Source organism: Scyliorhinus canicula, chromosome 1, assembly GCF_902713615.1.
Source record: "Scyliorhinus canicula chromosome 1, sScyCan1.1, whole genome shotgun sequence".
Taxonomy (NCBI): domain Eukaryota; kingdom Metazoa; phylum Chordata; class Chondrichthyes; order Carcharhiniformes; family Scyliorhinidae; genus Scyliorhinus; species Scyliorhinus canicula.
Window position 1 is genome coordinate 91,220,563 of NC_052146.1, and position 14,865 is coordinate 91,235,427.

A 14,865-nucleotide genomic window follows, 5' to 3' on the forward strand; every position below is an offset into this window, starting at 1 on the left:
TATTCAAAGGACTGCTGATCCTTCGCTGCACCTTGTAGCATCCCCATGATTAATATGCAATACAATATTTTGATGTTTTGCAAACCTGTCATAGAACATAGAACACACAGTGCAGAAGGAGGTCATCCGGCCCATCGTGTCTGCACCGACCCACTTAAGCCCTCACTTCCACCCTATCACCGTAACCCAATAACCCCTCCTAACCTTTTTTGGACACTAAGGGCAATTTAGCATGGCCAATCCACAAAGCCTGCACGTCTTTGGACTGTGGGAGGAAACCGGAGCACCCGGAGGAAACCCACATAGACACGGGGAGAACATGCAGACTCTGCACAGATAGTGCCTCAGCGGGGAATTGAACCTGGGATCCTGGCGCTGTGAAGCCACAGTGCTAGCCACTTGTGCTACCGTCCTGCCTGTGCTGTCTTTGTAGAATTATACAGGCATATGAAATGTGAGCAGAAATAGGCCATTCGGCCTTTTGAGCTTGCTCCACTTTTTGATTAGATCATTGCTGATTAGTTTGTGTGAGTGGAGTGGAGCAGAGGCTGGTGTCCAGGGCCGGGCGATTCAGAAAGTAGAAGAGGTGGTGGACGAGCATGAGGAGCAGATGGCCTCATTGGCAGCAGAGTTGGGAGTGATGCGGGAAAGTCAGAAGAGGCCAATGGAGAAGGTGGAGGATCTGGAGAACTGCTCCAGGAGGCAAAATATGAGAATTACTGCGATGCTCAAAGGCATTGAAGATGTGGAAGAATATGTGTGGAGGACGCTGGAGAAGTTGATCGCGGGAGAGGTCTTTGATCAGCCTCTCGAGATGGACCATGCGCACACAGTGCTGAGGAGGAGGCCGCAGGTGGAGGAGCTGCCAAGGGCAATGGTGGTGCGGCTGCATCGCTTCGTGGATACAGGAAAGATTCTATGGTGGGTGAGGCAGACCAAGACATGCACCTGGGAAGGGAATGAACTGCCAGTCTACCAGCACCTGGGTGTGGAATTGGTGAAGAGGAGAACTGGGTTCAACCAGATAAAAGCTGCTCTCTTTAAGAAGGGGGTGAAGTTTGGAGTTTTGTACACAGCCCGCCTGTGGGTGACTTTTCAGATACAGGGCTTTATTTTGACACACTAGAGGAGGCGATGGGCTTTATGAGGGTTAATGGACTGAGAGGAGTGTAAGGACATTGAACTTTGGAGGAATTTTTTGTGCATTTTAAAGTGTTTGGGGCTGGGTTATTTGGGGCAGGACTTGGAGAGGGAGCAGTGATGGTGAGTGTGCCTTTTGTTACTCTTGGGGGTGTTGATGGTCAGGATTATCGGGGGGGAGACTGATGTGTAAGGGAGAAGCTGGAGGTATTGGGCAGGGAACACCATGCTAGCTGGGTGGGCTAGTTAATGGAAGTGAGGAGAGAGGTTGCCAGGAGGAAGGCATGGGAGGGAGGGGGGATGGGGTTGGTTCTTTGTTTGAGGGTGTGGGGGAAGGGAGGGGGCTGGGTTTCTGACAAAGGTGTGGTTGGTGTGGCGCATTTGGGAAGGGATCAATGGCGGTGGACATCGGAGAGTGGGACTGGAGGGGTGCGTGATGCAGGCTGTGGTCTGGCTCAAAAAGGGCTGATCACCAGGGGAAGGTGGTAAGGAGCCCCCTGACCAGGCTGGTTAGGTGGTTGAATGAGCTGGTCAAGCAGTTGCGAGTTCACGTATCTGGGGTGTCTGAAGGCGGATGTGGCATTTTTGCAGGAGACACACCTAAAGGTGGGGGATCAGACCAGGCTGAGAGAGAGATGGGTGGGGCAGGTGTTTAATTTGGGGCTGGATATGAAGAAGAGGGGGGTGGTGGTGTTGGTCAATAAGAGGGTGGCGTTTGAAGTGGGGAGCATTGTGGTTGTGGCGGGGTGGGGTTATGGATAGTTAGTGGGAATTTGGAGGAAATGTCAGTCGTTCTGGTAAATGTTTATGCCCCGAATTGGGATGACATGGATTTTATTGGGCGGGTGTTGGGGAAGATTCCGGACTTAGACTTGCATCGGTTGATTATGGGGGGTGATTTTAACACGGTCATAGAACCGAGCTTGGACCGCTCGAGTCCTAAGCCATTGAGGGTGTCAACAATGGTGGGAGAGCCGAGGGGCTTAATGGAGCCCATCAAGGGGGGGCACCCATGGAGGTTTGGGAGACCAAGGGCGAAGGAGCTTTCAAAATTCTCCCATTTGCACCGGGTGTACTCCCGGATTTACTTTTTTGTTATGGACAAGGTGCTGCTGGTGGATGTGGTTGAGTAGGCGTATTCGCCGATTGTGGTTTCCGACCACGCGCTGCACTGGGTGGCTGAGGGGGAGACCCAGGTTGGAGGCTAGATGTGAGGTTGCTGGCGGATGAGGAGGTGTGTGAACGGATGTGGGCTGCCATTCAGGGTGTGGAGTTGAACGACACAGGGGAGGTAAAAGCCCCCATGTTGTGGAAGGAAATTAAGGCTGTAGCCAGGGTTTTTTAAATATCGGTTTGGGCACTCAGGGAGAAGGTGGAGCGGGAAGAAAAGCAAAGTCTGGTGGATGACATTTTGAGGGTGGACAGGAGATATTTGGAGCCCCTGGAGGTGGGGTTGTTGAAGGAGTGGCAGAGGCCCTAGATAGAGTTTGGGCTAGTCTCTACTGGGAGGTGACACAGTTGCAGAAGGCCAGAGGGGCTCTCTATGAGTACGGGAAAAGGCGAGTAGGATGTTGGCCCATCAGATGAGGAAGCTGGAGGCAGTGAGGGAGATCAACAGAGTGAGGGAAGATAAGGGTAAGGTGGTGATGGACGTGGAGATGGTAAATTATGTGTTTGAGGCCATTTATAGGAGGCACTACGAGTCCGAGTCCCTGACCGGGGAGGAGGGTTTGCAGCGGTTTCTGGATGGGCTGGAGTTTTCCCAAGGTGGAGGAGGGGTTGGTTCAGGGTCTGGGGCTCCAATTCGGCTGAGGGAGGTGATGGATGGTATGGTGGAAATGCAGGTGGGTAAGGCACGGGACTGGATGGGTTCCCGGTAGAGTTTTATAAAAGGTTTGGGCTGGATCTGGGTGCCACTGCTGGTGAGAGTGTATAATGAAGAGGGGGGGAACTCCACCATATATTGTCGCAGCCTTCCATCTCCCTAATTTTAAAGAAGATAAGGACTCAGAGCAGTGTGGATTGTACCTCCCAATCTCATTGTTGAATGTAGATGCCAAGTTATTGGCGAAGGTGCTGGCATCTCGGATTGAGTACTGTGTACCGGGGGTGATAGGCAAGGATCAGACAAGGTTTGTGAAGGGAAGGCCGTTGTTGGCCAATATGAGGAGGCTATTCAGTATAATTATGATGCCTTCGGAGAGACAGGAGGTAGAGGTAGTATTGCCGATGGGACGCGAAGAAGGTTTTTGACCGGGTGGAGTGGGCTTTTTGCTGGAGGTGCTGGGTTGGTTCGGGTTTGGGCAGGGGTTTATGAACTGAGTCCGGCTGTACAAGGCATCGGTGGCGAGTGTGAGGACGAACCGAGTAAGTTCGGGGTATTTTGGGTTACACCGGGGGACGAGGCAAGGGTGCCCGCTCTCCCTGGTGTTTTACACCTTGGCAATAGAACCGTTGGCAATGACGCTTAGGACATTGAGGGACTGGAGAGGGACTGAGCGGGGGGAAGTGTTGAACATAGGTTCTCGTTGTACGTGGATTACCTATTATTTTATATCTTGGACCCAGTGGGCAGCATTGGAGATATTATGGAAATTTGGGGGGAATTCGGCCTGTTGAACACGGGGAAATGTGAGGTGGTCTCGATTAATGCCAGAGGGCAGAAAAGGAGATTGGAGGATTTGCAGTTTAGGGTGGTGGGGGGCAGTTTCAGATATTTGGGTATCCAGATGGCGGGGAGTTGGGCGCAGTTGCATAAGCTGAACTTGTCTCAACTGCTGGAGCAGATGAAAGTGAATTTTAAGAGGTGAGATGTACTGCCGCATTTGCTGGCAGGAGGAGTGCAGACAGTAAAAATGATGATGCTGCCTACGTCACTGGAGACCCAGGTTCGATCCCGGCCCTGGGTCACTGTCTGAGTGGACTTTGCACATTCTCCCTGTGTGTGTGGGTCTCACCCCCACAACCCAAAGATATGCAGCGTAGGTGGATTGACCACGCTGAATTGCCCCTGAATTTGAAAAAATAATTGGGTTCTCTAAATTTATAGACAAAAATGACGGCGCTACCTACATTTCTGTTTGTCTTTCAGAACTTCCCGATCTTTGTCCCCAAGCTGTGCTTTAGTAAAGTAAATGGGCTGATTTCTGGATTTGTGTGGGCAGGTAAGACCCCGTGGGTACGCCCAATGTTTTTTGGCATGGGGGCGAAGGGGAGGGGGGGGTGCAGCGGAGTGCTGGTGCTGCCGAATATGATAAATTATTACTGGGCAGCGAACATTGCCATGGGGAAGGGGGTGGGTGAGGGCGGGTGGAGGCGACATTGTGCAGGAGGACAGGTTTGAGGGCTTTGTTGTTGGTGATTTTACTGTTTCTGGTGGCCAAATCTCCACAAGCCCAGTGGTGGTGCCAGCCCTAAGTGTGAAGGGGGCACTGGAGGCAGCATTCGGGACTGGAGGATGCCTCGGTGCGATCATCGGTGCCTCGGTGTGATCGTAGGGGCTGGTTTAGCACACTGGGCTAAATCGCTGGCTTTTAAAGCAGACCAAGGCAGTCCAGCAGCATGGTTCGATTCCTGTACCAGCCTCCCCAAACAGGCACCGGAATGTGGCGACTAGGGGCTTTTCACAGTAACTTCATTGAAGCCTACTCGTGACAATAAGCGATTTTCATTTCATTTCAATCTGCGATAAGCATAGATTTGTGCCGGCGAGGTTGGATGCGAGGTTCAGGGGATGGTGGCAGGCAGTGATTCAGCACTTTGGTGACTTGTTTATAGGGGGCAGATTTGCAGGGCTGGACGACTTGGAGGAAGTGTATGAGTTGCCCAGGAGGAATGTCTTTAGGTACCTGCAGGTTCGAGACTTCGTCAGGAAGGAGGTGTCATCCTTTCCAGGGGCTGCAGCCCTTGGAGTTGCAGGACAAGGTGCAGTCGAAGGATGAAATAGTGGAGGGGAAGGTGTTGGATATATATATATATATATATAAGGAATTGATGGAGTGGGAGGGAGCCCTGGTGGGGGACATTAAGCATAAATGGGAGGAGTAGCTGGGAGATGAGGTGGGGGCCGAGACGTGGGCGGAGGCCTTCTGAGGGTGAATGCGTCCTGTCATATGCGAGGTTAAGCCAGTTCAAGGTAGTGCATAGGGCTCATATGACAGTGGCGCAGATGTGTAGGTTCTTGGTGGGGCAGAGGAGAGGTGTGGGCGGTGCATGTGGGGGCCCGCGAATCACAGCCACTAGTTCTGGGCGTGTTCAAGACTAAGAAGGTTCTGGCAGGGGTTCTCAGAAGTGATGTCCGAGGTGCTGGGTGTGGGATTGGATCCAAGTTCGGAGGTGGCGATATTTGGGGTTTTGGAAGACCCTGGAGTTCAAGGGTTGAGAGAGGCCGAAGTCTTGGCCTTTGCCTCCCTGATAGCTCAGAGACAGATTTTGGTAGGATGGTGGGAGTCAGAGCCGCTGAAAGCGGGTGTTTGTTGAGCGACCTGACAGAATTGCTGAGGCTGGAAAAAGTCAGGTTCGCTCTGCGAGGGTCGGCAGAGGGGTTCACCCGGAGGTGGAAGTCATTTAGTGATTTCCTTAAGGAAAATTGACGGGTCAGCAATGGGGGGTGTCATAATATACACACAAGTATATAATGTATATGATCCTGACACACAGGATGACCAATGAACACACAGAACACAGCAGCCAATGACCAGACAGGACACGGCCACTATAAAGCCAGAGGGCACTAGTTTTCCCGCTCTCTTGGGATGCAGCCTCTGAGACAGTCAGAGCCTGTGAGCAACAACACGAACATCCACCATGTGGTGGTAAGATAGTCTGGTCAGGTTAGCCTCAGGTTTCCAGTCAACTCAGCATAGTGTCAACCCACAGTCTAAGTATGTTTTACAGTTGGTAGTTCAATAAAATAGAGTTGCATTTCTCCAAGTGTCGGAAGCCTGTCTCTCTCACTGCTATGGTCAACACAATCCTCGCAGACCCAGCATACCCAACACATCAGGGGGGGATAAGTGGGTTAAAATGGGATTGTGTAATGTGGTGTGGTGTTGTTATCAGGGGGAATCAGGCTGTGGTTGTTCATTGAGTTGTTTTGTTGTTCTTCTGATTTTTGTTTGTATATGTGAAAATGCCTTGAATAAAAATATTTTAAAAATAACTTTGCTCATTTACTATCTATATATTCCTGCAACCTTCCTATGTCCGCTTCACAACATGCTTTTCTACCTATCTCTGAGTCATCTGTAAATTTAGCTACCATTGTTTCACTTCCCTCAGCTAAGTCATTGATATAAATTATAAAAAGTTGAGGCCTCAGCACAGACCCTTACGGGGCTCCACTCACCACATCTTGCAAATCAGCCAAAGATCAAGTTATGCACACTCTCTCTATTTTCTGCCAGACAACATATCTTCTCTCTATGTTAATATATTACTTCCTACAGCATGAAATTTTATTTTGCGCAATGACCTTTGATGTGGCCCCTTATCATATCCAAGTATAGTGGTTGGGATTCTCGACTAAGTCCCCATGCCCGCCAGAAAATGGGCGGGAATCACTTTTTCCTAGAAACTCCGGGGTGATTCTTCATCTTCAAGGGTGCTAGCAGGGCCCCGGCGTGCATCTTGCAGCTCCGGCTGCTGGCGGGGCTGTGCAGTTATGCCTGCGTGGCTGCGCATGCGCACGGCGGCCGGCTGCGGGTCGGTGCATGCGCGGCCGCCGTCTTTGCGCCGGCCCCCGCACAACATGGTGGAGCCCTACAGGGGCCTGGCACGGAGGAACACAGGCCCCCCCCCCCCCCCCACCCCCGGAAAGAACATGCCCGCCGATTGGTAGCCACCGATTGTGGGCCTGGCCACAGTGGAGGCCTTCCCCGGAGTCAGATCCCCCACCCCTCCCCACCAGGATAGCCCCAGCAGCCAGAACGCCAAGGTCCTGCCGGGTAGGACCACATGTGTACCACGCCGCAGGACGCGGCGGGCACTCGGCCCGTCGGCGGAGAACCGCGTGCCGTGTGGGAGCCTATTTTGGGTAATTCTCTGTCCCCGTGCTGAGCGCGATTTTGGCGCAGAGGGTTGGAGAATCCGCCCACTATGTCGGCAGGTTCCCCTTTATCTACAGCACAAGTTCCTCCTTCAAATAACTCCAATTAACAGGATTTCCCTTTCACAAAACCATACTGACTCTTCCTGACCAACTTCAGTTTCTCTAAGTGTCCAGCTATAACCTCCTTAATGTTCGAGTCTAACACCTTTCCCATGACAGATGTCAATCGAACAGGCCTACAGTTTTTTTTATTTCCTGCCTCTCTCCCTTCTTTCTTGAATGGAAGGGTCATATTCAAGTCTGATGCTACCTTTCTAGAATCTGGGGAATTTTTGGAAATTTAACACCAATGTAACGACAACTCATTAGCCATGTCTTTAAGACCATAGAATGAAGCCCATCAGAACCTGGAAACTTGTCAGACCACAACTCCATAAGTTTGCACTTCACTAGAGATTTTAATATCCTCTCACTCCTCAGTCCTTTACACTTCTTGATTTATGGCTATTACTGGAATGTTTTTGTGTCCTCAATAGTGAAAACATAAGCAAAATATTTGTTAATTTCATCCACCATCCTTTTATTATCTATGGGGCGTCACAGTGGCGCAATGGTTAGCAATGCTCCCTCATAGTGGCAGCGGCACAGTAGCGCTGTTAGCACTGTTGCTTCACAGCACCAGAGACCCGGGTTCGATTCCCAGCTTGGGTCACTGTCTGTGTGGAGTCTGCATGTTCTCCCCATGTATGCGTGGGTTTCCTTCGGGTGCTCCGGTTTCCTCCCACAAGTCCCGAAAGACATGCTGTTAGGTGATTTGGGCATTCTGAATTGTACCTGAACAGGCACCGGAATGTGGCGACTAGGGGATTTTGACAATAACTTAATTGCAGTGTTAATGTAAGCCTACTTGTGACACTAGTAAATATTAATCAATCTTTTTCACTCACGGTCACATCCTCTAATCCCACACTGCCGACCGAAACAGACGACTATATTCTAAAAGATATGACTGTCTTCTGGAACAAAGTGTCCAGGTACGTCTCCCCCTCCCTTAGGTTGCACAGTGTCCGCAGTTCAGCCTCCAGATCAATAATCCTGATCCGGAATTCCTCTAGCTGCTTACACTTTTAGCAGACATGTTTGTCATGGATCGCTTTGGCCATGACAGAAACTGCCGTATTCCACAGTTGCGACATAACACCTGTCCTGCCATTGTCACTTACATTATTTAATTAAGCTAATTTAGTTACGAACCCCCTCTAATTTAGAATGATTCCTATATAAACCACACCTCTTTTTGCCGCGCACTGAATTTCCCATTAACCTAATTTGCTACGCACTCTGTCTCCATCTCGCTCTAGCATAGTCACCAGTCTCCGCATGCACCCCTTACTTATGCTGGCTTTGGATTCGAATCCCGGCCCTGGGTCACTGTCCGTGTGGAGTTTGCACATTCTCCCCGTGTCTGCGTGAATTTTACTCCCACAACACAAAGATGTGCAGGTTAGGTGTATTGGCCATGCTAAATTGCCCTTTAGTTGGGAAAAAAAATTGGATAATCTAAATTTATTTTTAAAAATGTGAAAACACCTTTGTATGGAGTTGCTTTGAGATGTTTACAGCCTCTATCTTGCAGGTTGATTGATTGCTCCCAGCTTGTTCTGGATACAGTGCGCATTAAATGATATATTATCAACCATTAGTTAATAAGGAACTGCCTAGAATTGCGTGTGCTTGAACTGATAGGATACAGTAACACTTATTGGAAACAGAGAATGTTCATTTTGTGTGGTTACAGACCGGGTATAAAGCATTTGCTACCATATGGAGTACAAAATCAGTGGAGTATAAGCCTAAAACATTGCTCTGACACTGTATAATATTCGGATCAGACCCCACCTTGATCCTGCATATCAATCTGGTCATCATTGCTTTGGAATCTCTGTAAAAGCATGAGGCTGATCGCTAGTTTAAAGGAACTGGGTTATGCAGAAGCACCTGAAAGGTGGTGACTGAGAGATTTTTGAAGTGTTGCGGCATGGTAGCAAATGAACATAGAACATACAGTGCAGAAGGAGACCATTCGGCCCATCAAGTCTGCACCGACCCATTTAAGCCCTCACTTCCACCCTATCCCCGTAACCCAATAACACCTACTCTTTTTGGTCACTAAGGGCAATTTAGCATGGCCAATCCACCGAACCTGCACGTCTTTGGACTCTGGGAGGAAAACAGAGCACCTGCAGGAAACTCACACAGACACAGGGAGAACGTGTAGACTCCGCACGGTGACCCAGTGGGAAATCGAACCTGGGACCCTGGCACTGTGAAGCCACAGTGCTGTCCACATGCGCTACCGTGCTCCCCTTTGTGCTACCGTGCTGCCCTTATGGTTAAAATGGTTAGCACTGTTGCTTCACAACTCCAGGGTCCCAGATTTGATTCTCCGCTGGCTCACTGTCTGTGCGGAGTCTGCTTGTTCTCACTGTGCCTGCGTGGGTTTCCTCCGGGTGCTCCTGTTTCCTTCCACAGTCCAAAGATGTGCAGGTTAGGTGGATTGGCCGTGATAAATTGCCCTAGTGTCCAAAAAGGTTAGGTGGAGTAACTGGGTTATAGGGATAGAGTGGAGGTGTGGGCTTAGGTGGGGTTCTCTTTTCAAGGGCCGGTGCAGACTTGATGGGCCCAATGGCCTTCTTCTGCACTGTAAATTCTATGATTCTATTCTATGAAATAAGTGGAATTAGTTAATCTGGAGCACTATTTTAATTTATGCAATGACAATGTTAAAGCAAAACGCATATATGTTATAATTTTACTTTTCCACATCTTCACATAATAATAGCTTACTGATCTTAGATCATTTTAGAATGTAGATGATCAAGAATTATTTTTAAACTGATTTATAATGTTAATATGGCACCTTTAACTGCCACTAGATGTCTCTGAGACAATATAAAACGGACACAAAAGCAAAGTACTGCAGATACTGTAAATCTGAAATGAATAAAATGCCGGAAATAATCAGCAGATCTGGCAGCTTAATTTCACGTTGCTGACCTTTTATTGGAACTGGGCTTCCTCTCTCTGACTAGTGATGGTCTAAGCTTCATTTCCTTACGCCTCTACTGTGACATTATGTGAAATGTTCAGAATACAAAGGGTTAATGTAATATTATAATTAACCACTAGATGGAGATAGATGCAGAACTACATAAAGCACTGACTCACAGCTTCTGGGAGGGAGTTGGCGAAGGCTGGAGAGGAGCTGTGAGAGAGTGTAGAGTACAGTTATAGATAGAGTGTAGAGACAAATGTTAGTGTAGATTGTAGATTACTAGATTATTGTTTACTATAGGAGTGAGTGGTCGAGTTTTAATAAGTAGTGTAAATAAATGTCAGCTTCTGTGGTCTTTCTGAAGACTACAACATCCATACTGATAATCAAATCACAAAGAACACCATGTCTACCTCAAAAGGTTGAACTCGGCATGATGCTGTGCTCTTCTTCCCTCGTCCTTATCTCTGTGCGAACATCTTTTGCCAGAAATCTACCTCAGTGGATCCTTTACCCATCCCCGTATTCTCCCTCCACCTGGATCCCTCCCTTTGACCGTTATCCACTCTGGATTTTTCCGATGAAAGATCCCCAACCTGAAATGTTAACTCTTTCTCAAAATTCCAGCATTTTCTATTTGATTTTGGATTTACAGCATCCGCTGCAATTTGCTTTTGTATTTATCTCTTAAGTCACACCAACATCTTGGGCATTGTTGCATCTAGCGGTCTCTTCTTTTCCGACCTCCTTCATTGTTAAGGTTTTTTCTTCAGAAGCAACAAACAATTGTTGGTCTGAAATTGTTCTTCCTGGGTGTCTGCTGAAAGATTGTGCTCCTGGTTATGTCTGTTGTAATTACTATTAATTGCATTTCAATATAATTCAATCTGCAATTTTATTTTAATGTACTTTCCTTCTCTAGTGAGGGATTCCTTTGTGGAGTTTGGTTTCTGAGGGTGTGTTCCATAGTGATTGGATGCTCTCTGGTATCTTGATCAAGTGGCTGTACTTCATGGTAAATTAAAACAGGTTATTATGCTACGGACGGGAATGGGTATTAATTTAGCCTCTAATTCCTCTTTTACACTATCCTTCCATAAACAAAAGGTGTTTTATGACTTTTGATTATTTCCCCCTTTTTAAGCAGTCTCCCAAATCCTTAGATTTGCTGGGCGGGATTGTCTGGTCGCTGACACCGAACTCCGAAATCGCATTCGCCGATCGGCTGGGGAATTCCCGTTTGCGCCAAAATCTGGGGTGGGGGGTGCCGCTTTTGCCATTCTCCGCCCCCTCCAAAGGGCCAAGTTCCCAATGGCGTGGATAACTCATGCTATATTTTTTCATGAACCCAGCGTGGCAGCTACGGACTGAGTCCGGCGCCGCCACAGTTGAAGGCGAGCCGTTCCGAGGGGAGGGGGGGCATTGGCGAAGGCTGGGGGCACTAGCGGGGGGTGGTCCGGGGATAACGAGGCTGGTTACTGGGGGACGGTATGTGGCAGGCCGGGCCATGTGCGTTCAGCGCTATGTTGCACGGCACGGCCGCTGCAGGCCTCTGCCGTGCACATGAGCGGCCACAGACCCGGCAATTCTCCGGCCGTATTCGCAGGTAAATCCGGGGACTTTTGCACCATTTTTCCTGTCGTAAAATGCCATTGTTCCCATGCCGCCGCTTAGTCTTCAAATCGGAGAACCCAGCCCGGAGTGTTTCAACCCTTTGTGAATAACCTGCACAGGAAACTCAAGCTAAAGTTAAATAAGAGGTTTGTTTTATTTCACGCAGACGAAATGCAGGTGACTGGTTTCACAACATTCGCCCCGTTTGCACTCACACAATAAAAGAGAGATAATGAAAAGAAAAGGGCACAGGGCAACATCACAATAAAAAAAGGAGTTATGGTTTTACGTGAGTCCAGAATCAAAAATGTAATGGCAGATTATTTCATAGAGTAGTTGGATGACGTGCAGGATGATCCATCTTTCCAGAAACGAGGACTTCCACAATGGACGAAGGCATGTTGAGATGAATTAGCTTTGAAGGTACGAGTTCCAATGCTCTACTAATTCCCAATGTTGATGAGGGATAGAATTAATTCTGCTGTGACCGGAGGCACCAGTTCCGGTAGTGACTGGGGGCGGGGGCCGCTATTTGAACCCACCCCATCTCCGGCAGGTCCTGCAAGACACAAGATGACATGCATGATTAGACCGCGGGTCGGGTGGGAGCGGTGGTGGACATGGGGGTGAGAGTGGTGTGGGGGTGAGGGTGGCGTGGGGTGAGGGAAGGGTATCGACACATGTGTCATGGGGAGCGGCAACTCAGCGGGGCCTCACTTCCTCGCCCATGGCCGCACTCCACCTCGGTGACCTCCCTTTCCTCTGGGCCGCCGGCCACGTCCATGACTCTCTGCTCGGCCATGATAAAATAATGGACAGAGACAGACTGGCATCCTGGAGTCCTGCTTTATCTTCTGAGGGAAAACAGTAACTGAAGATAAGATCCAAAAGGTGTATAATTAAATGAGTTTAGACAGCTCAAGTCTCGGTCATAAGACAGAATGGTTTCAGATTGAGTTGTTCGGCTAACAAAGTCATTGGCTGAAACTCATTGGGCTGGATTGTCCGTTTCTGAGACATGTTGACGCCAATGGAGAATCCGTGGACTTTCACACCAGAAAGGACAGCGCAACACCTGCATCAATTCCGCTACTATTAATGGGCTAGCACCAGCAACACGTGGAAGCAATAAATTCGAATGAAAAACGATGCCAGATTCACTGGGTCTGTGTTTGACACTCAGGAGGCTGACAAGCTGCAGCTGCACATAAACGATTCTTCCCCCATGTGGCGTTAACAATTGTACACAAAGACTCGAGTGAAGTACAAGAGAGGCTTTATTGCTGTGAGATGCTAGTCCTCTGGCGGCAGCTGTAAAATAGTATCTCAGTGACGCTAACGCATATTTATACACAAGCTCCCGGTGGGCGGAGCTAGCCGGCAGGGGCTTACCAGAGAAACCTGTAATACAGGTACGGCCATACATCCCCCTACTGCAAGCACACATATATACAGTGGTTGTATCACCACATTCACCCCCTGTAAAAAATGAGTCTGGCGGGGGTGACGTGGAACTATAATACAAAAGGTGATCTCTGTACAAAAGGTCCAAACAACAGAAAACCAAGAGTCCATCCGGTTAGCAAGTCACAGGTTGAGCCGAATCGGTGGTCGAACGTTCCGTTGTGATCGGCTTAGCTGTGGTGGCGACGTCGGCACAGGCGGTGTTGGCAACGATGGTGCAGGTGCTGGCGGTTTCGGTGCTGTCCAGTGGCGGGATGACTCCGAGAGCGAGCCGGAATCTTCCGTGCCCTCCAGTATGGGCAGGGGACGAGGGATGGACCTGGTGGGGACGAATACGGGGGCGCCGGGGAAAAGGAGGGTGGCGCGGGGGGGGGGGGGGGGAAAGGGCGTGGGATCGGCACCTGAGGGAGCCAGGTCCCGGAGCGAGACTGTGTCCTGGTAGCCATCGGGGAACTCCACGTAGGCATATTGGGGGTTGGCGTGGAGCAGGCGTACTTTGTCCACCAGGGGTTCCGCCTTGTGGTGCCGGACATGCCTAAGAAGAAGGACTGGGCCCGGAGTCGTGAGCCAAGTCGGGAGCGACACCCCGGATGTAGACTTCCTAGGGAAGGCAAAAACACGTTCATGGGGTGTACTGTTAGTTGCGGTGCACAGTAGTGACCAAATGGAATGGAGTGCGTCAGGGAGGACCTGCTGCCAGCGAGCGGCTGGGAGGTTCCTGGACCATAGGGCCAGCTGGACGGCCCTCCATACCATCCCATTCTCCCTCTCTACCTGCCCGTTTCCCCGGGGGTTGTAGCTGGTCGTCCTGCTGGAGGCGATACCCCTGCTGAGCAGGAACTGACGCAGCTCATCGCTCATGAATGAGGATCCCCTGTCACTGTGGATGTAATCGGGGAAACCGAACAGAGTGAAAATGGAATCCAGGGCCTTGATGATGGTGGCAGACGTCATATCCGGGCATGGGATGGCGAAGGGGAACCTATAAAATTCATCGACCACACTAAGGATGTAGGTGTTGCGGTCGGTGGAGGGGAGGGGCCCTTTGAAATCCACACCGAGGCGTTCAAAGGGGCGGGTCGCTTTCACCAGGCGCGCGCGATCTGGCCGGTAGAAGTGCGTCTTGCACTTGGCACAGACCTAGCAGTCTCTGGTGACTGTCCGTACTTCCTCGACCGAGTAGGGCAGATTGTGGGCTTTGATTATGTGGTATAAACGAGTGACCCCCGGATGGCAAAGGCTCTCGTGCAAGGCACGGAGCTGGTTCACTTGTGCGCTGGCACATTTACCTCGGGAGAGGGCGTCTGGGGGCTTGTTGAGCTTGCCGGGGCGATACAAGGTCTCGTAGTTATAGGTGGAGAGCTCGATTCCCCACCGCAAGATTTTGTCATTTTTGATCTTGCCTCGCTGCGTGTTGTTGAACATGAAGGCTACCGACCGTTGGTCAGTGAGGAGAGGGAATCTCCTGCCGATCAGGTAATGCCTCCAGTGCCGCACCGCTTCAACGATTTCCTGGGCCTCCTTTTCAACAGAGGAGTGTCGA